General features: G+C 41.4%; 1 long non-coding RNA gene across 4 annotated transcripts; it reads left to right on the top strand.

The window, feature by feature from the left end:
• Window positions 1-955: 955 nt before the first annotated feature.
• On the top strand, window positions 956-23,554 carry LOC118890912. 4 transcript variants are annotated; one of them, XR_005018854.1, is made up of 4 exons: window positions 958-3,118; window positions 21,505-21,782; window positions 22,677-22,795; window positions 23,021-23,554. It is a non-coding gene; the product is annotated as an uncharacterized LOC118890912 (long non-coding RNA). The 4 variants fall into 4 exon arrangements; XR_005018855.1 differs by having other exon boundaries at window positions 956-2,167; window positions 21,505-22,795; XR_005018853.1 differs by having other exon boundaries at window positions 956-3,118; window positions 21,505-22,795.
• The last annotated feature ends 4,020 nt before the right edge of the window (window positions 23,555-27,574 follow it).

Below are 27,574 nucleotides of genomic sequence, written 5' to 3'. Positions count from 1 at the left end.
ATTTCTTTCATCAGTGTCTTATAGTTTGCTGCATACAGGTCTGTTGTCTTCTTAGGTAGGTTTATTCCTAGGTATTTTATTGTTTTTGTTGCAATGGTAAATGGGAGTGTTTCCTTAATTTCTCTTTCAGATTTTTCATCATTAGTGTATAGGAATGCAAGACACTTCCGTGCATTAATTTTGTATCCTGCTACTTTACCAAATTCATTGATTAGCTCTAGGAGTTTTCTGGTAGCATCTTTAGGATTCTCTATGTATAGTATCATGTCATCTGCAAACAGTGACAGTTCTACTTCTTCTTTTCTGATTTGGATTCCTTTGATTTCTTTTTCTTCTCTGATTGCTGTGGCTAAAACTTCCAAAACTATGTTGAATAACAGTGGTGAGAGTTGGCAACCTTGTCTTCTTCCTGATCTTAGTGGAAATGGTTTTAGTTTTTCACCATTGAGAATGATGTTGGCTGTGGGTTTGTCATATATGGCCTTTATTATGTTGAGGTAAGTTCCCTCTATGCCTACTTTCTGGAGCGTTTTTATCATAAATGGGTGTTGAATTTTGTTGAAAGCTTTTTCTGCATCTATTGAGATGATCATATGGTTTTTATCCTTCAATTTGTTAATATGGTGTATCACACTGATTGATTTCCATATATTGAAGAATCCTTGCATTCCTTGGATAAACCCCACTTGATCATGGTGTATGATCCTTTTAATGTGCTGTTGGATTCTGTTTGCTAGTATTTTGTTGAGGATTTTTGCATCTATGTTCATCAGTGATACTGTCCTGTAGTTTTCTTTTTTTGTGACATCTTTGTCTGGTTTTGGTATCAGGGTGATGGTGGCCTCGTAGAATGAGTTTGGGAGTGTTCCTCCCTTTGCTATATTTTGGGAGAGTTTGAGAAGGATAGGTGTTAGCTCTTCTGTAAATGTTTGATAGAATTCTTTGGCTCTTTTAAAATGAGCACAAACAAAAAAGGAAGAAATACGAATCAGAAAAACTCACTGAGCTGCCCCGTGACCTGTGGGTAATTAATTGGTCCGAGAAACTACTTTCCCTGCCTGGTGACTATTTTGTGACTCTTTCTTTGTTCTTCTTTTCAATTCTCTTTCATTGTCTGTTTTAGCCAGAGTAATACATGTAGAGCTACTCATGAAAGTAGGCTTGTAATTTAAAAAATCTACCTGGTGGTAGATTTTCACCACTCCAAGTGGTATGTAAAAGCTGACTGGGTCTGTAATCACCCTCGGTTCAGCCTGGAATGAGGGGAGGGGAGACTGGAGGACCTTCCCTCTCTCTCCAGTCTCTCCCCCCAGTCCATCCTGGAGCCTTCATTCAACATCTATTTTGGCTAGACTCTGAGGATGGAGGTGAAAGACTCCCACCCTCAAGTAGCTCAAAAAACTTAACTGGAGAGACGGAGAGTGAGGGGCCATTTCATTACAGGATGCTATGTACTGTTTTTATTATAATGATGACCATTAGTATCAACTATTTTACTTTCAGTAAAACCTTAGATAATTCAGGTGTTACTATAATTAAAAACAAACAAACCCTATAATCAGTTAGTTAGCTTGTGTCCCTGCACTAAGGGAGAGGCTTATGTTATGCTTTCTGTGGGGGCCTTGTTAAAGAATATCCCCTTCTGGGTTCAGGACTTACTTCGTAAGGAGTCTCCAGATTCCTTGTCCCCAGATGCCCCACTTCAATCAGCAGCTACCTATGCCCAGCTTCCTGTTCCCTCTTAGAAGTGACTGTTGCATGGGAACCACAAGAACAGAAGCAAAGCTCTGTGATGGGCAAACAGGAGGCCTGCAAAATAGATCAGGGACCATCAGTCCATCTACTCTGTTTTGCAGGAAAGGAGGAGCCATTCAGACCAGAGATAGAGAGAGTACACACCCAGCGGGCACTGACTTCCTTGACCTTCAGCCGTCTGCCCCGTCCCATCGCATCAGCTCTCACTCACGTTCTGGTCACTGTTCATGACCCTCAGACCAGCCTCCCTCTTCAGTAACATGTTTCAATTTCCCGATACCATTTGGCCTGTCAGTCCATACCACCGCTGCCCTGGCCATGGCTTACTCAGGCCAGGTGTGTGTATCCTGCAGGTGGCGTGGGTGGCAGTGGCGGGCCTGCAGCACCTGGGGAATGGTTCCCTTCAGGTCAGGTGAGTGATGACAGCTGGAGGCCTCTCCTTATTTCTCCTGGGGGAAGAAAGTGGCTTATCCGCATCCCCCGCTGCCCCAGTGAATGTGGACCCTTCCTTCTGATAAGTCCTTTCAGGCAATTTGGGAAACTTCTTTAAAACTCTGTGAGCAGCTCATGCCCCTAAACTCAATTATAAGTAAAGACCTCAACACTTGGCCACGGGGACAGGCGGTATCTTAGTTCCCCTACCAGGGATAGAACCAACGCCCCCTGCAGTGGAAGCACGGAGTCTGAACCACTAGACCGCCAGGGAAGTCCCAAAGCTTCCTTTTCTTGAAGAGGCCATCTGCACGATCTAGAGCTGAAAGGCAAGCCAAGTGCCCTCCAACCTTCCCCACCAGGCCAGATGCTTCTCACGCCCACCTGTGACGTGGGAGCCACATCAGTCAGAAATCACCCCCGAACGGCGATGAAGGCAGGAAAGGTCTTCACAGACTTGACACATGGCACTGGTCACCAAACAGAAAACAATGGAACCTCAACATCTTTATGTTTTGACAATCTGAAAAATCACGTATCAGCCTGGAAACAGTGCGAGCCATCGGTGAACCTCAGCACCTCCCTTCCCTTGGCTCTCGGTGAGATAAACGTTGACCACACGCTGTGGCAGGCGAGACAGGCCCGGGGCGGCCGAGGAGATGCTGGCCAGCAGCACACTTCCCGTCCGCCTTTGCCAAGAAGTCATCAAGCACATGGTCGGTTTTCTTTCATGAAACCCACTTTATCCTTATCTTTGTTTTCTTTTTGAATGAGTCCCAGTTGAAGGATTACGCACAGATGTGTGTGTTTTTCTTAGAAGACCTGGGTCACCGGCAGCGTGGAGGTGAAAGTCCCGCAGATGAGCCTCCGAGCACAATTCCTCTGCGATTTCACAATGTGAAATGTCAGGCATTCACACGTGACTTTAAAAGTAAGCTGGCATGCTTTAGTAAGCCTTGCAGCCAGGACAGAAACTCTCGAATCATTCCTGTGCATGATTAATAGGCCATCTTGATCCCCACCAGCCCCACGGCGGGGCAGCCCATCATCTGGGAAACCGTTTTCTCCTCAGCGGTTGCTGCATTCTTTGGTTTGTTTTTAACAACATTTTGTTTATAATAATATTTCATATGTGTTATTCCTAATGACACATGTTCGTTGTAGAACATTCAGAACATGCAGAACAGCAGAGAAAAGCAATTAAAAACCCCTCACAATCCTGCCGTCCGGAAAAAGGGGGTTAACACAGCTCTCTGCAGTTCAGATTTCCCAATGGCCGAACAGGGACAAATAATAGTTCAAGAGTAGTAGGATTTAAGTGAGTTTATAGTGTAAAGAACTCAGCACAACACAAGAGATAATTAATGTGAGCTGCTTTACTGATAACATCTTAATGTATTTCCTTGCAGTCTGCGTGTGTGTGTGTGTGTGTGTGTGTGTGTGTGTGTGTGTATGTACAAACATCAACATTTCACACACCTTGGATCTTACGGAGGAATTTAATTTTTCTTAAAATCCCTTTCCATTTCAGCTGGGTTCTGACTAATCTTCCAAGGCTATGTTCTAAAAGCTCTTACAGGAGGAAAGATGGAGGGTCAAAAACTAAGAAGTGTCAGCTCTGTGTATAAGGAATAGGGTTCATTCCCACCACTTGGACATGAACTTGCAAATATTTTTCCAGAGGCAATAGTGTATTTTTCCCCAATGATACACAGTCATTTCTAGTATCCTATCTTACCAATTGGACGGGCTTTACAAGAAGGCTGTCTGGGGTGAGGGTCCCAATTGCAATCACAGAAAAGAAAGCAATGCTCAGTGACCTGCACGGAGATTAGACTGGCCGCTTGGGCCTCATCAGTGTGAAGAAGGCATCAGTCAAGCTCATCATGCCCAACTGGGTCCATACACGTATCTCACATGGGGTCATTTCGCTCAGGAGTCTTCTTTGATGCTGGTGCCACAGGACACTTTGTGGAAGGGACTGGCCCTTGCCCCATGATTTCAGCCACAGTGCCAGGACTGAACACATGTAATTGGTGCCAGACACTAGCTAGGCCCTGGATTTATATAGCCCTGGATTTATATGCTTTCTAGAAGCATACATGGTTATACTGAAGAAGCAAACAAACAGCCCACCTTACAGGACACTGTGGAAAGTGCTCTACAGAGGAGGTTTTCTTAGGACAATGAGGGCCCCGGAGAGGGAGCACGGAGGCTGCCTGAAAGTGCAGAAAACCTTTCGGAAGAGGAAGAATCGAGCTGAATCTTGAAGGACCAGCTGGAGCTTGTCAGGCAGACAAATGGGGAGAGAGGAACCCAGAAGCCTCAGGTGTGCACTCTGAACTCAATCTGCCTGCTACTTGCTAGCGCTTATAATCTTGGTCAAGTTCCCAAACTGCTCTGAGCCTGTTTTGTTTTTGTTTTAAATAAGACTTAAAAAAAATCAGTTTTACTGAGATATAACTCACACACCATAAAACTCCCCCATTTAAAGAGTACAATTCATTGACAATGTAGGATATTCACAGAGTTGTGCAACTACCTGCACGTCAATTTTGGAACACTTTCATCATCCTAAAGAAACGCCATATACCCACTAACAGCCATTCCCCATTTCCCTCCAATCCCCTTAGCTCCTGGCAACCACTGACCTACTCTCTGCCTCGACAGATCTTCCTTTTCTGCACATTTCAGATAAATCAAATCACACAATACGTGGTCTTCTGTGACTGGCTTCTTTCACTTAGCAAAATATTTTTGAAGTCTGTGGCTATTTAGTCATGTATCAAATGAAAGTAATAATTGAATCTACCTCAGATGTAGATGTTTTATGAGGTTTAGATGAGAAGGCTGCCAAACGTCTGGTGCAGAGGAAGTACTCAGAGTTAGGTCTCCTCATGCTGATGTTTCTTTGCAGAGCCAAGGTGGGGATCAGGTTAGACACCTGTCCAGTCCGTAATGATCTCGTCATCCGTACGCTCAGATGAGAGGGAGGAACCATGGCGCATGTGCACCGCTGTTCAAAGTTCAAAACGGTGCGCGGAGAGCAAGGCGTGACGTTAATTACAGAGGTGACTGCCTCAGGTGAGGCAGGTGAGGTGAATGAGCACGTAATGAGGATGATGGAAATGGCATCCTCTTGGGCGCTATGAGAATTAGATATGGGAAAGGGCTTTGCAAACAGTGAACTAATGTAAAAATGGCAATACTTACTATTCTTATAAACCTGTTCCAAAGGAAAAGAAGACATGGAATGCTTATTGGGTGCCCTACCATGTGCCAGGCGCTGTGTGTGTTATTTCATGTAAACCTCTGCAACACAGGACTGATTCCAATTCACAGAAGAGGAAACTGAGGCTCAGGACAGAGCAAGCAACTGGGACCAGTTCTCACACCAGAGCTTGGCTAGAGGAGCTAAAACTCAAGCTCAAGCCTGGCAGATGAAAGCTGATACTCTTTCTACCATGTTCTGTTTTGCCACCTTGTGGGCAAGTTAATCCTTCCATGTCCTGCACAGGGCAATCTCCTCTCTCCTCTTATTTATTTTAAATACCCATCTCTTATCTTCTTCCAGTTCTGGCATGTGATACATCAGTCCTAGATCATCTTATCTGTCACAATATCAAAAAATTTCAAACACATCCCTCCTGAGTCTTCATCTTCTCAAAAAGAAGTGCCTTTTGATTAAACAGCATTGTACTCTGATGGGAGAACAGACAAAAATGTCTGTAATCATTTCAGCTAGTGTGTGAGGACCTTCTCCAGTTTTGTTATTGCTACTTGGAAAGAACCTAAATGACTAAATCATCCAGCTCCCCCTGACACTGGTAAATGACGTCCTTTTAAAGTTATATGAATTGTTCACTATTTACTTCCCTTGGCAAACCTGTTAAGAGTCCATTCTTTTGCTTGTTAAGCCCAAAGAAACACACTCAAATAGTGTAAAGATCTCTGTCTTCTTTTTAAAAAGTGTAAAACGCAGTAGCCAAGACATGAAAGCAACCTAAGTGTCCATCAAAAGTTGAATGGATAAAGAAGATGTGGTATATATACACAATGGAATATTACTCAGCCATAAAAAAGAATGGAATAATGCCATTTGCAGCAACATGGGTGGACCTAGAGAACATCAGACTTAGTGAAGTAAATCAGACAGAGAAAGACAAATATTGTATGATATCACTCACATGTGGAATCTAAAAAATAATACAAATAAATTTATTTACAAAACAGAAACAGACTCACAGATGTAGAAAACAAACTATGGTTACCAAAGAAGAAAAGGGAGGGGGAAGGGATAAATAAGGAGTATGGGATTAAGAGATACAGACTCCTATGCATAAAATAGATAAGCAACAAAGAACACAGGGAACAATATTCAATATCTTGTAATAATCTATAATGGAAAATAATCTGAAAAAATATAAATATATAACTGAATCACTTTGCTATACACCTGAAACTAACACAATATTGTAAATCAATTATACTTCAATTTTAAAAAGTGTAAAACATACTTGTCTCGGTATATAAATCCTTTCCCTTCCTACAGTGTCAGTCACATTGAATGTAGAGAAAGAACACGAATAAAACCAAGGATTTGTGAAAACATGGCTCAATGGAACTCTTCTATACTGTCATGAGAAAATAAAATGATACAACAACTGGAAAACAACTGGGTATTACCTTATAACAGGTACATGCCCTGCAACCCAGCCATCCAACTCCGAGGTGTTTCCTCTAGGACAGCGGTCCCCAAAGTGTGGTCCCAGACCAGCAGCAAAAGCAGCATCACCTGCAAACTTATTAGAAATGCAAAATCTCTGGGACCCACTGAATCAGAAACTCTGGGCATGGGGCCCAGCAATTTGTGTTTCAACAAGTCCTCTGGAGAATTCTGATGCATGCTCATGTCTGAGAACTACTACACTAATGAATGCTCATATGAAAATGCACCAGGAGACATCCACCAAGAATGTTCCCTGGGCCCTCAATCATAATGGCACAAAACCTGGAAAAAGCTCAAATGCCCCAAGTCAGGAGAATGGAGAAGTAAACTGGAATATTCATATTACAGCATACTATATAGACCCCAAAATAAATGAACTACAGTTAAGTGTTCCACATAATATACATGAATCTTAGGAACATAATTTTGAGGCTGAGGAGAACATTGCAGTTGACTACATTCAGTATGGTGCATCTTTTGTAAACCTCAAGCCAAAAATGAAACAGTATATTCCTTAGGGCTATATACTTATGTAATGAAAGTATAAATTTTTAAAAACTCGGGAAATGATAACCACATAGTTTGGGGTAATGGTCTCTTCTGGGGGTGGGTAGGTGGGAACAGGTGGGGAGATGCAGCGGTGTAGGTAACACTCCCAGTTCTTACAGCAGGTGGTGGGTTCACCTTATTAGGAAGATTTGTAAGTTACATTTGTGTTACACACATTCTTCTGTGTGTATCAAATATTAAGTTAAAAAAGGGGGGAAAGGAGGCTTCCCTGGTGGCACAGTGGTTGAGAATCTGCCTGCCAATGCAGGGGACACGGGTTCGAGCCCTAGTCTGGGAAGATCCCACATGCCACGGAGCAACCAAGCCCATGAGCCACAATTACCGGGCCTGCGCATCCGGAGCCTGTGCTCCGCAACAAGAGAGGCCACGGTAGTGAGAGGCCCACGCACCGCGATGAAGAGTGGCCCCCACTTGCCGCAACTAGAGAAAGCCCTCGCACAGAAACGAAGACCCAACACAGCCATAAATAATAAATAAATAAATAAATAATTTTTTTAAAAAAGGGGGGGAAGGGGATGAATTCTGACAAGTACCACACTATTCTTGCTTGATTAGGAGAACCATGCTCAGGAAAAGTACTCTGTAAGAGAAAGGATGAGAAAAGTCTCCAAAGGGGAACCAGACTGGAAGGACTGCCGCCCTCAGAGGAGCCTGCAGAGGATGAAGGAAGTAGACACACACAGAGAAGCCCTCTCCCTCCTCCTCGTCAACCTCCATCTCTAGGACAGTAACAGTGCTGTGTGTTGGCTCTTTTTCTGCCACCCGCCTTGTCTGGGTTATTCATTCACTGAACACTTGAGCGGCCAATGTGCCAAGCAGTGAGAAGTCACTGGCAAGGGATGAGCTGAAAGGCAGTGAGGAGAGGAATCATGAGGAACAGCTGGCCTAGGAGGCCCAGGCCTCCTGAAATGTCAACAACTAAATCCATACAGGCACTCTTACTACACACACACACACACACACACACATATTTTTTTCCTACCACCAGTTGAATCTTTTCTGGGACTGGAAATAAATTGCTGCTTGGAAAATTGTCAATCTTTTCCTGAATGAATAAATTAGTTTCATTTGAAGACAGAGAACTTAACCACCTCTCAAAGTACTTAAATGTTTGTGCCATCAAGTCCAAGTTTAAGATGAGATACACGATTCCTATGCTCCCTCTGACGGACTAGAGGGTAATGCACCCACTTTTATTTCCATGTGCAGATGGATTTACAACTGCGTCCCTATCCTAATGTGGAAAGCTCTCCTATGTGGCACGGGCTAGAGCTGGGCTCCCAGAGGCCCAGGGTCAAACGAGGTTTGCCTTCAACTCAGGCAAGTACCAAAGCTCCATCTGTTTTCCATGATGCATATTTTCTCCTTATTTCCCAAAAGTATACTCAAAATGGTCACAGAATATACTTTGTTAAATGAAACATACTCTTGGAACATCAAATAGCTTTAATGTAGTATGATGAGTGAGTCATATGTGAGACAGAGAAAGTAGTGTACAAAAAAATAATAAAGTATGGTGAGTGCTTTTACTTTTAAACTACTTGAAAAATAAATGCCCCTTCCTCTTAACTGCTCTGGGGGCCGTGCCCAAATCCACACACTCAGTTCTCCTTTTCCCCTTCAGAAAATACAGAAAGATTATTCTTACTCTACGGAACATATGTGGCCCGTGGAAGAAACATTTGTAAGGTGCATATGCTTTTCTTTTTTACTTAAAAAATTACGTTTTATTTTAGAATAATTTTAGAGTCACAGAAAAACTGTCAAGATAGTACAGAGAGTTCCCATATACCCTACACCCAGTTTCCCCTATAGTAACAGCTTTTAAGACTATGGTATATTTGTTACCATTAATGAACCAATATTGATGCATTATTATTAAAGTCCATTCTTTATTCAGACTTCCTTTGTTTTATCTAATGTCTTTTTACTGTTGCAGGATTCCATCCAGGAGACCATGTTACATTTAGTCGTCATGTCTCTGTAGATGGCACTAGTCTGTGACACTTTCTCAGACTTTCCATGTTTTGGGTGACCTTGAGAGTTTTGAGGAGTACTGGTTAGGTATTTTGTAGACTGTCCCACAACTGGGACTTGTCTGATGCTTTCTCATGATTAGACTGGGTGATATGTCTAATATCACATCCTTGGGGAGGAAGACCACAGAGGGGAAGTGCTCTTCTCATCACACCATGTCAAGGAAACTTACTATCCACATGCCTTATCACAGATGATGCTAAAACCTTGATCACCTGGCTAAGGGAGAGTGTGACAGGTTTCTCCACTATAAAGTTATCTGCGTCCCCACCTAGCCTTCTCCACCCCGTGCTCTTGGAGGAGGTCACTGTGCACACACACCTAAGGGGTGGGGAGCTGTGCTCCATTCACCTCCTTGAGGGTGGAGCATCTACATAAATTATTTGGAATTCTTCTTCACGGGAGGTTTGTTTCTGCTTCCCCACTTATTTATTGAATCATTTACTTATATTAGCATGGACTCATGGATATTTACTTTATATTTGGGTTATTATCCAATACTACTTTATTTTATTCCTCAAATTGTTCCAGCTTTGGCCACTTGGAGCTCCTTCAGTTGGCTCCTATGTCCCTTTGACACAGCCCCATCATTGTGGGATTTTCTTCTTCTTCTTTTTTAAATTTTGAGCATTTCCTTACTAGATGCGTATGCTTTTTACCATGAGCTTTCATACTAAAATTAAGAAGATTTGGGGGCTGAGGGTAGGAGAGGATAGGTATTCCTCTGAAGTCTGAGGAGCTATTATTACATAATTTTCTTTATATAAAGTCTACCCTTTCTATATGATCAGTCCTTCCTATATTTAGCTACAAAAATTTCCCTTTTCCATCAATCTGTAGTAACAGGGTCCTCATTCTCCTTTTACCAGAAACTTCCAACAAAAGCGCAGAATTTGGGAGAGTGCCCAAGATGGCAGAGTAGGAAGACCCTGAGCTCACCTCCTCCCATGGGCACACCAAAATTACAACTATTTACACAGCAATTGTCAATGAGGATGACCCAAAGACTAGAAGAAAAGATCTTCTAAAACTAAAGATATAAAGAAGGAACCACAATGAGACAGGTAGGAGGGGTGGAGACAAAGTATAGTCAAGACCCATACCCCTGGGTGGGTGACCCACAAACAGGAGGATAATTATAATTGCAGATGTTCTCCCCAAGGAGCAAGGGGTACAAGCCCTACATCGGGTTCCCCAGCCTGGAGGTCCTGTCCCAGGAAGGTGAGCCCCCAGAACGTTTGGCTTTGAAGGCCAGTGCAGCTTACTCCTGGGAGAGGCAGAGGGCTGTAGGAAACAGAGACTCCACACAAAATCTTACACACTATGAGACTCAGGCCAGAAGCAGTAATTTGAAAGAAGCCTGAGTCAGACTCTCTTGCTGATCTTGGAGAGCCTTCTGGACAGGCAGAAGGCAACTGGGATTCATCCTAGGGTCATAGATGATGGTGGCAGCCGTTTTTAGGAGCTCATTATACCACGAGGACACTAGTGCTGGCAGGTGCCATTTTGTAACCCTCCCTCTAGCTTATTAGTGCTGGGACCTGCCCCACCCACCAGCCAATTGGTACCAGTCCTGGGATGCCCCAGGCCAAGCAGCTAGCTGGGTAGGGACACAGCCTCACTCATTAGCAGGCTAGCTGCCATAGGACCCTGAGCCCCTAGCTACCCCAGGATTCGGCCCCACTCAACAGATGGCCCAGGACATAGTCACACTTACCAGTGGGCTGACACCAGCCCCAGGAACCCCTGGGCCTGAGCTCCACACACCAGCAGGCCAACACTAGTACTCCAGTACCCCCAGTCCTGCAGCCAGCCACCCCAGGACTCAGCTCCTCCCATCAGTGGGCCAACACTAGCCCTGTGACCCACCCCAGGACTCCATAGCCAGTCACATCATAATCCAACCCCACCCACCAGTGAGCCAGCACCAGGACTGAAACTCCCCAGGCCTTGCAACCAGCTGTGACAGGACCCAGCCCCACCTACCAGCATCCAACAGCATCTGCAATAGGCAGGGCCTGGCAACTAACCAGACCAGGGGCCAGCCACACCTACTAGATGACCACAGTAGTCAGCAAACCACAATAGAGGGGCCCATGTAGTCCACATAGTGTGCATGCTAAAGCATATAGCTCTGGTGAACAGAGGGGAGTATGCTGGTGGGTCCCATAGGACGTCTCCTACATGAGGCCACTTCTCCAAGATTAGTAACTATAATCAACGTATCAAATACATGGAAATAAAAACAGAGAATAGGCAAAATGAGGCAACAGAGGAATATGCTCCAAATGAAAGAACAAGATAAAATCCCAGAAGAACTAAGTAAAGTAGACATAAGCAACCTACTCAATAAATAGTTCAAAGTAATAATCATAAAGATGCTCAAAGAACTTGGGAGAAGAATGATGAACACAGTAAGAAGCTGGAAATTTCTAACAAAGAGTTAGAAAATATAAAGAAGAAACAAACAGAGCTGAAGAATACAATAACTGAAATAAAAAAATACACTCAGAAGAATCAATAGTAGATTAGATGATATAGAGGAATGGATCAGTGAACTAGAAGACAGAGAAGTGGAAATCACTCAAGCTGAACAGAAAAAAAGAAAAAAGAATTTTAAAAAATTAGGACAGTTTAAGAGACATGTGGGACAACATCAAGCACAATAACATTCACATTATAGGGGTCCCAGAAGGATATTAGAGAGAGAAAGGGGCAGAGAACATATTTGAAGACATAATAGCTAAAAACTTCCCCAACCTGGGAAGGGAAACAGACATCCAGATCCAGGAAGCACAGAGAGTTCCAAACAGGACCAACCCAAAGAAGTTCACACCAAGACACATTGTAATTAACATGGCAAAAATTAAAGATAAAGAGAGAATATTAAAAGCAGCAAGGGAAAAGCAACAAGTTACATAAGGCTATCAGCTGACTTTTCACCAGAAACTCTGCAGGCCAGAAGGGAGTGGCACAATATATTCAAAGTTCAAAGTGATGAAAGGGAAAAACCTGCAACCAAGAATACTCTACCCAAAAAAAAAAAAAAAAAAAAAATACTCTACCCAAAAAGGCTATCATTCAGATTTCAAGAAGAGATAAAGATTTTTAAAGACAAGCAAAAGCTAAGAGTTAAGCACCATGAAACCAGCTTTACCAGAAATGCTAAAGGGAATTCTCTAAGTGGAAAAGGAAAGGCAACAACTGGAAGCATTAAAATTACAAAGGGAAAAATCTCATTGGTAAAGACAAATATACAGTAAAGGCACTAGCTCAACCACTTATAAAGCTAGGAGAAAAGTTAAACAATAAAAGTAGTAAAAATCATCTATATCCACAATAAGTAGTTAAGGGATACACAAAGCAAAAATGTTATATATGACTTAAAAAATGTTAAATGATGGGGGGCAGAGAGTATAAATGCAGGGTTGTTAAAATGTGTTTAAACAGATACACATACACACAAAAAAGAAAGGAATCCAAACATAAGACTAAAGACAGTCAGCAGATCACAAGGGAAGAGAACAAAAGAAGAAGAAAGGAACAGAAAAGAACTACAAAAACAATCCTAAAACAATTAACAAAATGGCAGTAAGTACATAGCTATCAATAATTATTTTAAAGGTAAATGGACTAAATGTTCCAATCAAAATACATAGAGTGGCTGAATGGATAAAAAAAAAATACCCATGTATATGATGCCAGTAAGAGACTTGCTTCAGATCTAAAGACACACAAGACCAAAAGTGAGGGGATGGGAAAAGGTATTTCATGCCAATGGAAATCAAAAGAAAACTGGGGTAGCAATACTTATATTAGGCAAAATAGACTTTAAAGCAAAGACTGTAACAAGAGACAAAGAAGCACATTATGTAATGGTAAAGGGATCAATCCAAGAAGAAGACATAACAACTGTAAATACATATGCATGCAACATAGGAGCACCTAAATACTTAAAACAAATATTAACAGACGTAAAGGGAGAAACTGACAGTAACACAATAAGAATAGGGGACTTTAACACCCCATTTACATCAATAAACAGATCATCCAGATGGAAAATCAATAAGAAAACACTGGCCTTAAATGACACATTAGACCCAATGGACTTAATATGTATAGAACATTTCATCTGAAAGCAGAATACACATTCTTCTCAAGCTTATATGGAACATTCTCCAGGATAGATCATATACTAGGTCACAAAACAAGTCTCAGTAAATTTAAGAAGACTGAAATCATATGAAGCATCTATTCCTACCACAACACTATGAGGCTAGAAATCAATTACAAGAAAAGAAATTTCAAAAACACAAACACATGGAGGCTAAACAACATGCTACTATACAATCAATGTGTCACTGAAGAAATCAAAGGAAATCAAAAAATACCTGGAGACAAATGAAAATGAAAACACAATGATCCAAAATGTATGGGATGCAGCAAAAGCAGTTCTAAGAAGGAAGTTTATAGCGATACAAGCTTACCTCAGGAAACAAGAAAAATCTCAAATAAACAACCTAACCTTACACCCAAAGTGACTAGAGAAAGAAGAACAAACAAACCCAAAGTTAGTAGAAGGAAAGAAATCATAAAGATTAAGAGCAGAAATAAATGAAACAGAGACTAAAGAAGCAATACAAAAATCAATGAAACTAAGAGCTTGCTTTTTGAAAAGATAAACAAAATTGATAAACATTTAGCCAGGCTCATCAAGAGAAAAACAGAGGGCCCAAATCAGTAAAATCAGAAATGAAAAAGAAGTTACAACTGACACTACAGAAATACAAAGGATCACAGATTGCTACAAACAATTATATGCCAATAAAATGAAAAACCTAGAAGAAATGGACAAATTCCTAGAAATGTACAATCTCCCAAGACTGGACCAGAAAGAAATAGAATATATGAACAGACCAATTATCAGTAATGAAATTGAATCAGTAATTAAAAGAAAAAAACTCTAAGCAAACAAACCGAAGTCCAGGACCAGACAGCTTCCCAGTGAATTCTACCAAATATTTAAAGAGTTAAAAATCTATTCTTTTCATGGTACTGATGAACCTAGTTGCAGGGCAGGAATAAAGAGATAGACATAGAAAGTGGACTTGAGGACATGGGGTGGGGGTGTGAAGCTGGGGCGAAGTGAGAGTAGCATCGACATACATACACTACCGAATGTAAGATAGTTGGCTGGTGGGAAGCAGCAGCATAGCACAGGGAGATCGGCTAGGTGCTTTGCGATGACCTAGAGGGGTGGGATAGGGAGGATGGGAGGGAGGCTCAAGTGGGAGGGGATATGGGGACATGTGTATACATATGGCTGATTTGCTTTGTTGTGCAACAGAAACTAACAGAGTATTATGAAGTAATTATACTCCAATAAAGATTTATTAAAAGTTTTTTAAAAAATCTATTCTTTTCAAACTATTCCAAAAATTCAGAGGAAGGAATACTTTCAAAACTCATTCTACAAGGCAAGCATTACCCTGATCCCAAAACCAGACAAAGACATCACACACAAAAAAGAAAATTACAGCCTGATATCACTGATGGACATGGTTGCAAAAACCCTCAACAAAATATTAGCAAACCAAATTCAATAATATATTAAAAGATCATACAACATGATCAAGTGGGACTTATCCCAGGGATGCAAGGATGAGTCAATATATACAAATCAATCAATGTGGTACACCACATCAACAAATTGAAGAATAAAAATCATATGATCATCTTAATAGATACAGAAAAAGCTTTTGACAAAATTCAACATCCACTTATGATAAAAAACTCTCTACAAAGTAGGTATAGAGGGAGCATACCTCAACATAATAAAGGCCATCTATGACAAACCTACAGCTAACATCATACTCAATGGTGAAAAAAACTGAAAAATTTCCTCTAAAATCACGAACAAGCAAGGATGCCCGCTCTTGCCACTTTTATTCAACACAGTATTGGAAGTCCTAGCCACAACAATCAGACAAGAAAAAGAAATAAAAGGCATTCTAATTGGAAGAGAAGAAGTAAAACTGTCACTCTTTGCAGATGACATGATGCTATATATAGAAGACCCTAAAGTCTCCACCAAAAACCTATTAGAACTAATAAATGAATTCAGTAAAGTTGTAAGATACAAGATTAATGTCCAGAAATCTGTTGCTTTTCTATACACTAAAAATGAACTATCAGAAAGAGAAGGCAAGAAAACAATCCTGTTTACAATCACATTAAAAAGAGGAAAATACCTAGGAATAAAATTAACCAAGGAGGTGAAAGATCTATACTCTGAAAACAAAATATTGATGAAGGAAATTGAAAATGATACAAAAAAATGGAAAGACATATTGTGCTCATGGATTAGAAGAATTAGTATTGTAAAAATGAACATACTATCTACAAGTATCTAAGGCAATCTACGGATTCAATGCAATCCCTATTAAAATACCAATGGCTTTTTTCACAGAACTAGAAAAAATAATTCTAAAATTTGTATGGAAACACAAAAGATCCTGAACAGCCAAAAGAATCTTGAGAAACAGCACAATTGGAAGTATCACACTCCCTGATTTCAAACTACACTACAAAGCTACAGTAATCAAAACAGCATCGTACTTGTACAAAAACCAGACACATACATCAATGGAACAGAATAGAAAGCCCAGAAGTGAACCCACACTTATACAGTCAACTAATCTATGACAAAGGGGGTAAGAATATACAACATTCTGAAAAAACAGCCTCATCAATAAATGGTGTTGGGAAAACTGGCAGCTAGATGCAAAAGAATCAAACTGGACTACTTTCTCACACTGCACACTAAAATCAACTCAAAATGGATTAAAAATTTAAATGTAAGACCTGAACCCATAAAACTTCTAGAAGAAAACACAGGCAGTATGCTCTTTGACATTAGTCTTAGCAATATATATATATTGTTTTGTTATGTCTCCTCAGGCAAGGGAAACCAAAGCAAAAATAAACTAATGGGACAACATCAAACTAAAAAGCTTTTGCACAGTGAAGGAAACTATCAACAAAATGAAAAGGCCACCTACTGAATGAGAGAAGATATTTGCAAACAATATGTCTGATAAGGGGTTAATATCCAAATAGACAAAGAATTCCTACAACTCGATACCAAAAAAAACAAACAACTGATTAAAAAATAGGCAGAGGACCTACTGAAATGAATAGACATTTTTCCATAGAAGAAATACAGATGGTCAATAGGCACATGAAAATATGCTCAACATCCATAATCATCAGGGAAATGCAAATCAAAAACATAATAAGATATCACCTCACACCTGTGAGAATGGCTATTATCAAAAAGACAAGAGATGACAAGTGCTGGCGAGGATGTGGAGAAAAGCGAACCCTTGTGCACGGTTGGTGGGAATACATATTGGTGTAGCCACTATGGAAAACAGTTTGGAGGTTCCTCAAAAACCTAAAAATAGAACTACCATATGATCCAGCAATTCCTCTCCTGGGTATATATGCAAAGAAAATCAAAACACTAATTTGAAAAAATGTATGCACCCCTATGTTCACCACAGCATTATTTACAATGGCCAAGATGTGGAAGCAACCCAAGTGTCCACTGATGGATGAATGGATAAATAAAATGTATATGTATGTATATATATGGTTTCCCAGTGCATATAAAAGTTACGTTTACACTTTTAAAAAGTGCATAATTTGGGTCTCACACACCACCTAACACCCAGGGCCCTTGAATTCAAAAACTTCTTGAGCCTAAGACTTGAGTTGAAACTTGATTTGTTTCTCCTTTCATAAATTTTGCAAATTTAAGTTGCTAAGCTCCATGACAGCAGGGAGAATGTGTTATTATTTTATTTTTCACTTTTAAGCTGTATTAGTTTCCTATTGCTGCTGTAACAAGTTACCACAAATTTATTGGCTTAGAACAACACAAATTTATAATCTCACAGTTTCAGAGGTCAGAAGTCTGACTTGGGTCTCACCACACTAAAACCAAGTGTCTGCAGGGCCGCACTCCTTACGTCCATTTCTGGAGCTGCTAGGGGAGAATGCTTCCCTTGCTCGTTCAGGTTGTTGACAGAATTCAATGACTTGAGGTTATAGAACTGAGGGCCCACTTCCTTGCTGGTTGAGAGCTGAAGGCCGTTCCCAGCTGCCCAGTTTCCTAGGTTACTGAGGCTGCCTGCATTCCCTGGCCACTGTCCCCCGTTTTCCATCTTCAAAGGCAGCAGTGGTGGATGGAGTCCCTCTCATGCTTCAAAACTCTCCTGCTCTTCTTAGGTCATATTTCTCTGACGTTTGCTAGGAAAGGTTCTCTGCTTTTAAGAGAAGTATGATTAAACTGAGCCCATGCAGATAATCCAGAATAATCTCCCTATTCAAGGTTCCAAGGATTAGGGCATGAACATCTGTGGGGGTCATTATTCAGCTTCTCACATCAGCATAGTGTCTGGTGTATCACAGGCCTTCAATGAACGACTATCTCCTTTAATGACTGAGAGAGAAAGCTGAGTGTGCATGAAGTGGAGACTCAAAACTGAGCAGCTGCTCTGATATTTTGCTGACGCTAAGGTATTCTATGCATACAGCTAAGTGTTGGCCGGACAGAAAGCAGGACAGTTTCAGACAACAAAACCATCTCAGGTGTCTGTTTGGTATTTCAATTCAACAAGGCTCCCAGTCCTGGGTGCGCATTCGAATCACCAAGGAGCTTTTAAAAAACACCTTTGTCAGGTGCTTCACAGACAAGTCAAGTGAGACTCTGGGGGTCCACAGCTATTTGTTAAAAGAACTCCCTAGGTGATTCTAAAGTGCAGCTGAGGCCGAGAGGCCCTGGCTTAGAATTAGCTGAATTTCATAACTGAGGACTCACAACGTTTTGGACACTATGACCTTTTGTTATGGGCTGAATTGTGTCCCCCAAATCCATATGTTGAAGTCCTAACCCCCAGGATCTCAGAAGGTGATTCTATTTGGAGACAGGGTCTTTACTAAGTTACCTTATTAATTACTTAATTACTTAAGCTAAAGTGAAGTCATTAGGATGGGGCCCTAATCTAGTATGACTGGTATCCTTCTAAGAAGAGATCAGGACACAGACAGGCACAGAGAGATGACCATGTAAGGACACAGGGGGAACACAGCCATCTTCAAGCCAGGAAAAGAGGTCCCAGAAGAAACCAACCCTGCCAACACCTTGATCTTGGACTTCAAGCTTCCAGAACTGTAAGAAAATAAAGTTCTGTTGTTTAAGCCTCCAGGTCTGTGGTACTTTGTTATGGCAGCCCAAGCAGACAAATATATCCTTTTAAGCATATCTGATCTCCCTCAATAAGTGCAAGCTCTTAGGTTGGGCCTGGTCTTCTCACCTGTTTCTCATGATGTTTATCATGCTGTTTTGAATATAGCGGTAGCTCAATAAATCCAATCAAAGCAGCCACAAGCCTGGGTTTATGTCCCATCTCCACCACTAGTTGGCTATGTGGTCTTGGCTAAGTCATTAAGCTTCATATCTTCATCTGTAAAAATGCCATTACGTCACGTGGCTGCTGAGATAACGCGTGATGGAAAAATCTGTGTGACAGGAAATCTACTAGGATCCTTCCTCTGCCTGTGTGATTTTGATTTTGATGGGAGGGCTTACTGGGTATGTATTGAAAGAATGAACAGAGTGTCATAAAGCAAATCCATGCAAACTTTTTCTTCTATCAGCTCAGCTGCAATTTTAAAAATTAGTTCTAATGTTGGTCTCACCCAGTTGCAGCTTCTCCTTTATTTTGCTGTTTACTGAATGCCTTGGGCCAGTTGGTAAATATCACATTCTAAATAAGACCCAACATTTTCACATAGGATCCTTAAAATATAAATAGATACAGCTCTTTGAAAAAGTAATGTCAAATTATGAGTGAAAAGCCGTTAAAATACTCATATTCTATTATCCAGAAATTTCACTTCTGAGGAACAGAGGCTAAATACAGAAATAACTGTTAGTATTGACAGCATTATAGGCAACAGTGAAAAATCAGCGACAATCTAAATGCCCAAATAAAATATAAAATAGTACATGCTCAACACAGACTATTGTAAAACTATCGAAATTATGAAAAATACTTATATTATGGTGTTTACTTAAGAAAAAGATGCAGAATACGTAAGTTAAAAATGCATAGAGATAAGGTTGAAAGGAAATCCAACAAGGTGCTAATAAAGGGGGGACCTCAGCTGGTGGGATGATGTGTCATCTTCCTCCCTCCTTCTACTTCTCTGAAGTTTCTGACTTTTTTTTTTTTGTATAGATATATGCTTTATTTTCTATTGCAAAAATATCTAGAAGTGGAATACTAGATCATATGGTAGGTGTATATTTCACTATTTTTTCTTTAATGCCAAACTACTTCAAAGTGGCTATATTATTTGAAATTTCCATCAAAAATGTGTGAGAATGCCAGTTTCTCTACATCCTCACCAATGCTAGGATCATCAGTCCTGTTTAATTTTAGCTACTCTACTAAAAGTGTATTACTATTTCATTATGGTTTTTTAAAATTAATTTTTATTGGAGTATAGTTGCTTTACAATGTTGTGCTAGCTTCTACTGCACAGCAAAATGACTCAGCCATACATACACATATATCCCCTCCCTCTTGGATTTCCCTCCCGTTTAGGACACTGCAGTGCATTAAGTAGAGTTCCCTGTGCTGTACAGTAGGTGCCCCTCAGTTGTCCATTTTACACATAGTATCAATAGTGTATATGCATCAATCCCTGTGTCCCAATTCCTCCCACCCCACCCCTTTCCCCCTTGGTATCCATACATTTGTTCTCTACCTCTGACTTTTTTCTAAAAGGAGAGTAGACTACATTTATCATAAGGGAAAATAAAAATAGAGTTAATATAAGACAGCCAACAACAATCAACAGAAAACAGGACCCAGGGGATCCATTTTGTCGGGGATTCAGCTGTCTCATTACAATGCATACAAATGATCGAACGCCATTTAGCTAATGACACGGCTCTGGCATGGCGACGTCCCCACCAGAACATTTTCCTGGTGTGGGTGTAAAACGTATCCTAAGGAAGTCACAGTGCTTAAAGAGAGGCGAGGGCAGGAAGTTGCCAAGTGCTGCTTCAGCAACTTCTCTTCTATCCCTTTAACAAAACATTCTCCTTAATTAAGTTAACAGAAACCTGTCGATGAGAGTCAATATTTACACAAAACCTGCAGTTGTGATAAGGCACGTATATTACTCCTACGCTTTGTAGCAGGCTCTACACAGCGGTCCCAACCTCTGCGCGTGACACAGCCAGCCACTCAGTTAAGCCAGAAATCCAGGCACCGAGTCACTGCCTCCCCACCCCTCTCACTGCACCGACCCTTCAGGTCCTGTTGCTGAAGGACTCCAAATCCCTCATCTTCCGCTTCTCCATGTGGCTAATGCCACCACCGTCTCTCCCTCAACAACTCTAAGCCAGACACTACTTTCCTTCTAAATTCATCCTCCCGTTCCTCTATAGGAACAGCTGGCACATGGTCACTTAGGAAAAAACTACAGTTCTGGGCTTCCCTGGTGGTGCAGTGGTTGAGAATCTGCCTGCCAATGCAGGAGACACGGGTTCGAGCCCTGGTCCGGGAAGATCCCACATGCCGCGGAGCAACTAGGCCCGTGAGCCACAACTACTGAGCCTGCGCGTCTGGAGCCTGTGCTCCGCAACAAGAGAGGCCGCGATACTGACAGGCCCGCGCACCGCAATGAAGAGTGGTCCCCGCTTGCCTCAACTAGAGAAAGCCCTAGCACAGAAACGAAGACCCAACATAGCAATAAATCAATCAATAAATAAAAAATAAATAAATAAATCTTAAAAAAAAAAAAAAGTTGCCTCTTGAAAAACAAAATCATGTCCCTTCTTGGTTCCAGAAAAATACTTTAAAAAAAAAACAAAACTACAGTTCTCTGTTTCCTTTAATTAGGTGAGATCATGTGACTGATGGGGCAACTTCTGGATTATGTGCATCGTCCTCTTCCCCTGCCGCTTCCCATGGGCTGGAATGAAGACGCGGTGGTCATGGTTTCCAATTCTTCACTTACTAGGGGGATGTAACGGAACTGTCAGTTGATAACGTATTAGATTCCTTCGGCTGCTATTACAACTCAGCACAAACTTAGTGACTTAAAACAACACAAATTTATTCTCTTATGGTTCTGGAGGCCAGAAGTCTGAAAACGGTTTCACCGAGCTAACGTGAAGGTATGGGCAGGGCTGGTTCCTTCTGAAGGATCTGGAGGATCCAGGATCTGAGGGGAGAAAACGTTTCCTTGTCTTTTTCGGCCTCTAGCGCTGCATTCCTTACATTCCCTGGCTCATGGCCCCTTCCTTCAGAGGCAGCAGCACAGCATCTTTGAAACTCTTTCTCCTTCTGTCTTCATATCACCACCTTCTCCGCACAAAACTCTGCCTGTGCCCCTCTTTTCTGGATGTTTGTGATTACATCAGCCCCACGTGGATAATCCAGGCTTATTCTCCCATTTCAAGATCCTTAACTTGATCATGTCTGCACAGCCTCGTTTGCCATACGAAGTAATATTCCTAGGTTCCAGAGATGAGGATGTGGAGATATTGGCAGGGCGGGCGGTGGGGGAGGGAGCGGGGCATCATTTAGCTTACCACAGTCATTAAATATAATTTTTGATGAAAATGCATGTGTGATTTTGGGCATGAAACTCAGAAGACATTCAGAAAATGAGTGGCATTGCTAAACAAAATTTCCTTCCATTTTTATTTGCCTGTTTATATAAACAAGGCTGCTTGCATGCTTACATTCAATTGAAAGATCGGAATAGAATTCCTAATTCTAAGCCGAATTCCTTCTAGCAATAAGTAACATTCATTCAATGATAAGTTAATTGGAAAAAATTATAAAGCTCCATTCATCTCATTTAGAAATATATTTTCAGTAAAATTTCACTTTTTATGTGTTTCTTGTTTATCCAAATTTGTTACATATTCATGTGGTTTTGAGCAATAATATACTTCTAATAAGTGAAGGATAACTCAATCAGGAAGAAATTAAAAAAAAATTTAAGCCTTATGATCACAGGAAATTCAAAAACTTAAACTTATATGTATATATTTTTGTTGTAGGAGAAAGGTGATCAAAGAAAGATTTATGTATAAAATGCATTAGTATAAATTTCTGTGGGGGAAGTGGAATGGATACACAGGTTCCAAAAGAAAATGAAACAATACGAAATTTCTGACAGGTAAAGAAAATCTTGTTTTTATGTTTTTTAAGTGGGTGGTGGTTGGTGGGTATCAAATTGCTATGGTATTTAGATTCCATTGGGTACATTTAGAAGAAAGATATGATAGTTTTGTTTTAAATATCAATATTTACAATGTATCTAAAAAGCCATCTTTACTATCTGCATTTATGATGAAATTCTAGATGTTGACTTAAAAATGTATGTTTTCCAAAATTCTTTTAGGAAGCGTATGAACAAAAAGTTTGAAGACAAGTACTGATGGGCCTGTCAGGAGAGCGGCACCCCATCCAGCCCCTGGCAAGGGGGTTTTGCTTGAACCACAGTGATGAGAAGTTTCCTTGGGCTCTTGGACTAATAAAGTATCTCAGTGGTTATTCCCAGCTCCGTCAAAATAACAACAAGGAAAAATACCCAGACTCCTCTATTCACCAGCTCACTCATTCCCTTCCTACACTGCCCAGCCAGAGATACTTGTCTGCAGTTCATCAGGCCGGAGAACCTCACACTCTGGTTGCCAATACAGAGTGCTTGGTGGTAAGAAGAGGCCTCTTAATGGATCCAAATGTTAAGTTCTGACCAGAAGTTGCCACCGGGCTAGATACAGATATTGCCAACTTCCCCATCAGAAAAACAAAAGCAAGACTCCAGGGACCCATATTCAGAGCTTGTTATGAGACTACTCTTATGAGCGTATATATATATGGTGATTATTTTGGGTAAACGGGAGTAGATAAATACAATTCAAAGTAAACTCTTGGAGGGGATTCGTTGGCTGTCTTCACTGGAATGGCGTGAGCACACACACAGCATAGCGCGACACAACACACATCCACTTGAAGAGTGAGCAGAATGGAAACCAAGGATCAAAGTGTCCCCAGCAAGGGGCTCTGAGCACACAGTGGTAACACAATGAATACTTGGTGGACTCAGAAAACATATACCAACACTTAATTAAAGAAAACCAGAAGGAATAAAATGGAATAAAGCAAGAAGATGGGACATTGCCAGGCAAAGGTAGACTTCATCACTTGTTTGGGCAGCTGCAAAAAGGGCGTGGGCACTAAGCCATTCTGTTTAAGCCTATATCTCAGCTCTATCATTTATGAGCTCTGTGACCTTGGACATGAAAACCTAATATCCTCATGCGTCAGTTTCTCCAAATGTAAAATAGGAACGCCATTGCATAAGGCGATTGTGAGGACTGAATGAACTAGTACTTAGGTCAGTGTTAATGGTTATTATTAGCTCTTCTTAAAGATGAACATTTATTGAGCACTGCACTCTCATCAATGTCTAGGCCTTGGGATATAGAAACAAAGGACTGTGCCACTTCCTAGTTCAAGGTTGACCACCCAGCCCAGATGGGCACGTTCCAAAGGGCTTTCCTGGGGAATCCTCAGATATCCCAGCCATGGAAGCACAGCCAGGGGTAGGGCCCCACTGCAGAGGGACACAGAAAACACTCATTAAGGGGTGTCTTGTGGTGACCAAACCCACCTGGCCAGGGCAGAAGGGCATCTGGGGTAGGCAGTTCAGATGTCCTGTAAAGCATCTTGCCCAAAGACGGGAGTTCAAGTCTGGCATTGAGCTGGCAAGGGGAGTTTGTTGAGGGGTTATTTTTGCTGCCTCTCTGACATCAGTTATGAGTCAGTTTGCTGTTACTGATTTTATGAAAACTTGGGAGAACAGAAGACCACCACTGTACACCACCACATTGCTCAGGACTCAATCACTTGTAAGAAATGAACTCCCAGTTTATGCTAGTTTAAGCTGAAAAGGAAGACTGGCTCATATGACCAGATTAAGAGAAAGCAGTCTTTCACTCTGGGACAGCTGGCTGCAGCCCCTAAACTGGTATGAAGATTCTTTTTTCAGCTCTGTCTCTCATCTGAGCCTTTGCATGTTGGCCTATTGGGAGATAATTCTAGTGTTTCCGCATATATTCTGAGCAAAGCTGAGTATTAGCAGCTATGTTCAAGGATGTTTCCAAAACCGCTCTGAGGCATGGAGCAGACTTTTTAAAAAAAATATTTATTTATTTATGTATGTCTGTATTTATTTATTTATTTATTTTTGGGTGCATCGGGTCTTAGCTGTAGTGCACGGGCTCTTTGTTGCGGCATGCAGGCTTCTCTCTAGTTATGACGCGGGGGCTCCAGATTGCAAGGGCTCAGTAGTTGCAGCACGTGGGTTTAGTTGCCCTGCAGCATGTGGGATCTGCATGTTCCCTGACCAGGGATTGAACCCGTGTGCCCTGCATTGGAAGGTGGATTCTTAACCACTGGACCACCAGGGAAGTCCCCGCATGGAGCAGATTTGCTTACATTCTAGGATCTGGCAATGGTGTCTTAGGTATGACACAAAAATCACAAGAAAAAAATAGGTATATTGAACTCCATCAGAATTTGAAACTTTGGTGCATCAGAGGACATTATCAAAGGACAATCTGCAAAGTGGGAGAAAATATTTGCAAATCATATATCTGATAAGGGTCTAGTGATAAGGGTCTTGTATCCAGAATACATGAAAAACCCTACAAGTCAATAACAAAAAGACAAACAACACAATTTAAAAAATACTTGAATAGATATTTCTACAAAGAAGATATACAAGTGGCCAATAAGCACATGAAAAGACATGCAACCTCATTAGTTATTAGGGAAACGCAAATTAAAACTGCAGTGAGATACCCACTAGGATGGCAATAATAAAATGGAAAATGACAAGTGTTGGTGAGGATATGGAGAAACTAGAACCCAGGTACTTTCCTGGTGGGATATAAAATGTTACAGCTGCTGTGGAAAACAGCATGGAGGTTCTTCAAAAAGTTAAACATAGAATTATCACATGACCCAGCAATTCCACTCCTCAATTTATACCTAAAAAATTGAAAACAAGTACTCAAATACTTATATATGAAAGTTTATAGCAGCACTATGTATAATAGCCAAAAGGTAGAAACAACCCAAACGTCCATCAACTATGAAACACTGATATATACCACAATACGGATGAACCTCAAAAACATTATGTTAAATGAAAGCAGCCATACCCCAAAGGTCACAATATTGTATGACTGCCTTTACATGAACTGTCCTAAATAGATTCATCCATAGAGGCAGCAAGCGGGTTGGTGGTTGCCAGGGGCTGAGGGGAGGGGCTGACTGGGGGTGACAGTGGGATGGAGTTGTTTTTTAGGGTGATGAAAATGTTTCAGGACTAGATACAGGTGGTGGTGGCACAACGTTGTGAATGTATTAAAGGCCACTGAATTGTACGTTTGAAAAAGGCAAATTTTATGCTATGTGAATGTCATCACAATTAAAAAAAAAAATAAAGCTAATGTCTCCCTGTGGGAAAGACGTTGAGCACATTTGTTTGCAGTCCCTTATAAGACTAGGGATTTCCTGCGCTCAGGTTCCTCAGTTGGAACACAGGCCCACAGGGGGAGCAGCGTTCACCTGGGCCTGCTGTACACGGCTTCCCTGGGATGTGAGGGGCAAGGGGACCACGCGAACATGAAGCTCAAGCTGCCTGCTGTGCTGAAATGAGCTGTCTACTCAGGCTTGTTGTTACCTTCCCAGCAGAATCCATGCAAGTGTGGTGAGCTCACCTAGCCCAGGCCTGCTTGAAAGCCCTCCCTGTTCCCTGATGATCATGGGCCAATGGGGCCTGCAGAGCTTGCCTTCCAAGGGTGCCGTGTGCCACAGAAACGAAATGTACAGTGGAAAATGCCAGGCACACCCTATGCTTGCTTTCACCCCTGTAATGCCAAGAAGATCTGTGGGCAAAGCAAGTGCCAAATACTCGGTGACTTAGTGACACCTATTCCGAGAGAACAAAGATTTCAAAGCAGGCTTCAAAAAAACATCAGGAGGGTACTGACTGGGAAGGGGAACAGGGCTTCTCTGAGTGTCTTATACTTTGATCTGAGTGGTGGTTACATGCCTATAATATATGTGAAGAAGGATACAATCAATAAATGTTTTTACATTCATCAAGCTGTACACTTAAGATTTGCACACTTGACTGCATATATGTCGTATCTCGTTAAAAAATTGTGGTCCAGGGAGAGACAGGCAGAGAACAGTATGCCTGGAATACTTCCATTTAAATAAATTTTAAAAATCAAGCAAACAAACATACAAAGAGAGAAAAAATCTTCTGCAGCAGACTAAACATCGTGTCAGAGCAAGACTTTTAGAATGATGTGTGCAATCATAGTATATTACAGCGGTGGGTCTTAATCCCGGCTGATTGAAAACTCACCTGAAGAGGTTTTCATAAATACCCACGCCTGGGCAAACCCAATGGAGAATCTGATTTAATTGGCCCTGGGGGACAAGATGATTTTGTAGCTTCCCAGGTGGTTCTATCAGGGGTGGACAAGCTATGACACGAGAGCTGCATCAGCCTGCTGTTTTTACAAATAAAGTGTTACTAAAACACAGTCCTGCTCATGCGCATTCGTTTACATGACGTCCCTGGTTGCTTCCACACCACAATGGCAAAGTTGAGCAGTTATACCAGAGACCATGTAGACTAAAATATTTATTCATTGGCCCTTTACAGAAAAAGTCTGCTGATCCCGGCATCAGATCAGGACTGCACATTTGAATCACCTGGGGAGTTTACAAACCACTCAGATGTTCACCACTACCTGCAACCTTCCCTAGCCAACTCTTCAGGGATAGGGCTTGGGCCTGATGTCTTTGTAAATTCCAGGAGATTTTCACTAGGAACCCTGAGTTCCGAACCAGTCCCTTGATGCTTTGG

This window comes from Balaenoptera musculus, chromosome 2 (genome assembly GCF_009873245.2).
Source record: "Balaenoptera musculus isolate JJ_BM4_2016_0621 chromosome 2, mBalMus1.pri.v3, whole genome shotgun sequence".
In the NCBI taxonomy this organism is placed as follows: Eukaryota; Metazoa; Chordata; class Mammalia; order Artiodactyla; family Balaenopteridae; genus Balaenoptera; species Balaenoptera musculus.
Note: the sequence above shows the minus strand (reverse complement) of the source record. Positions and strands in the feature narration are given on the sequence as shown.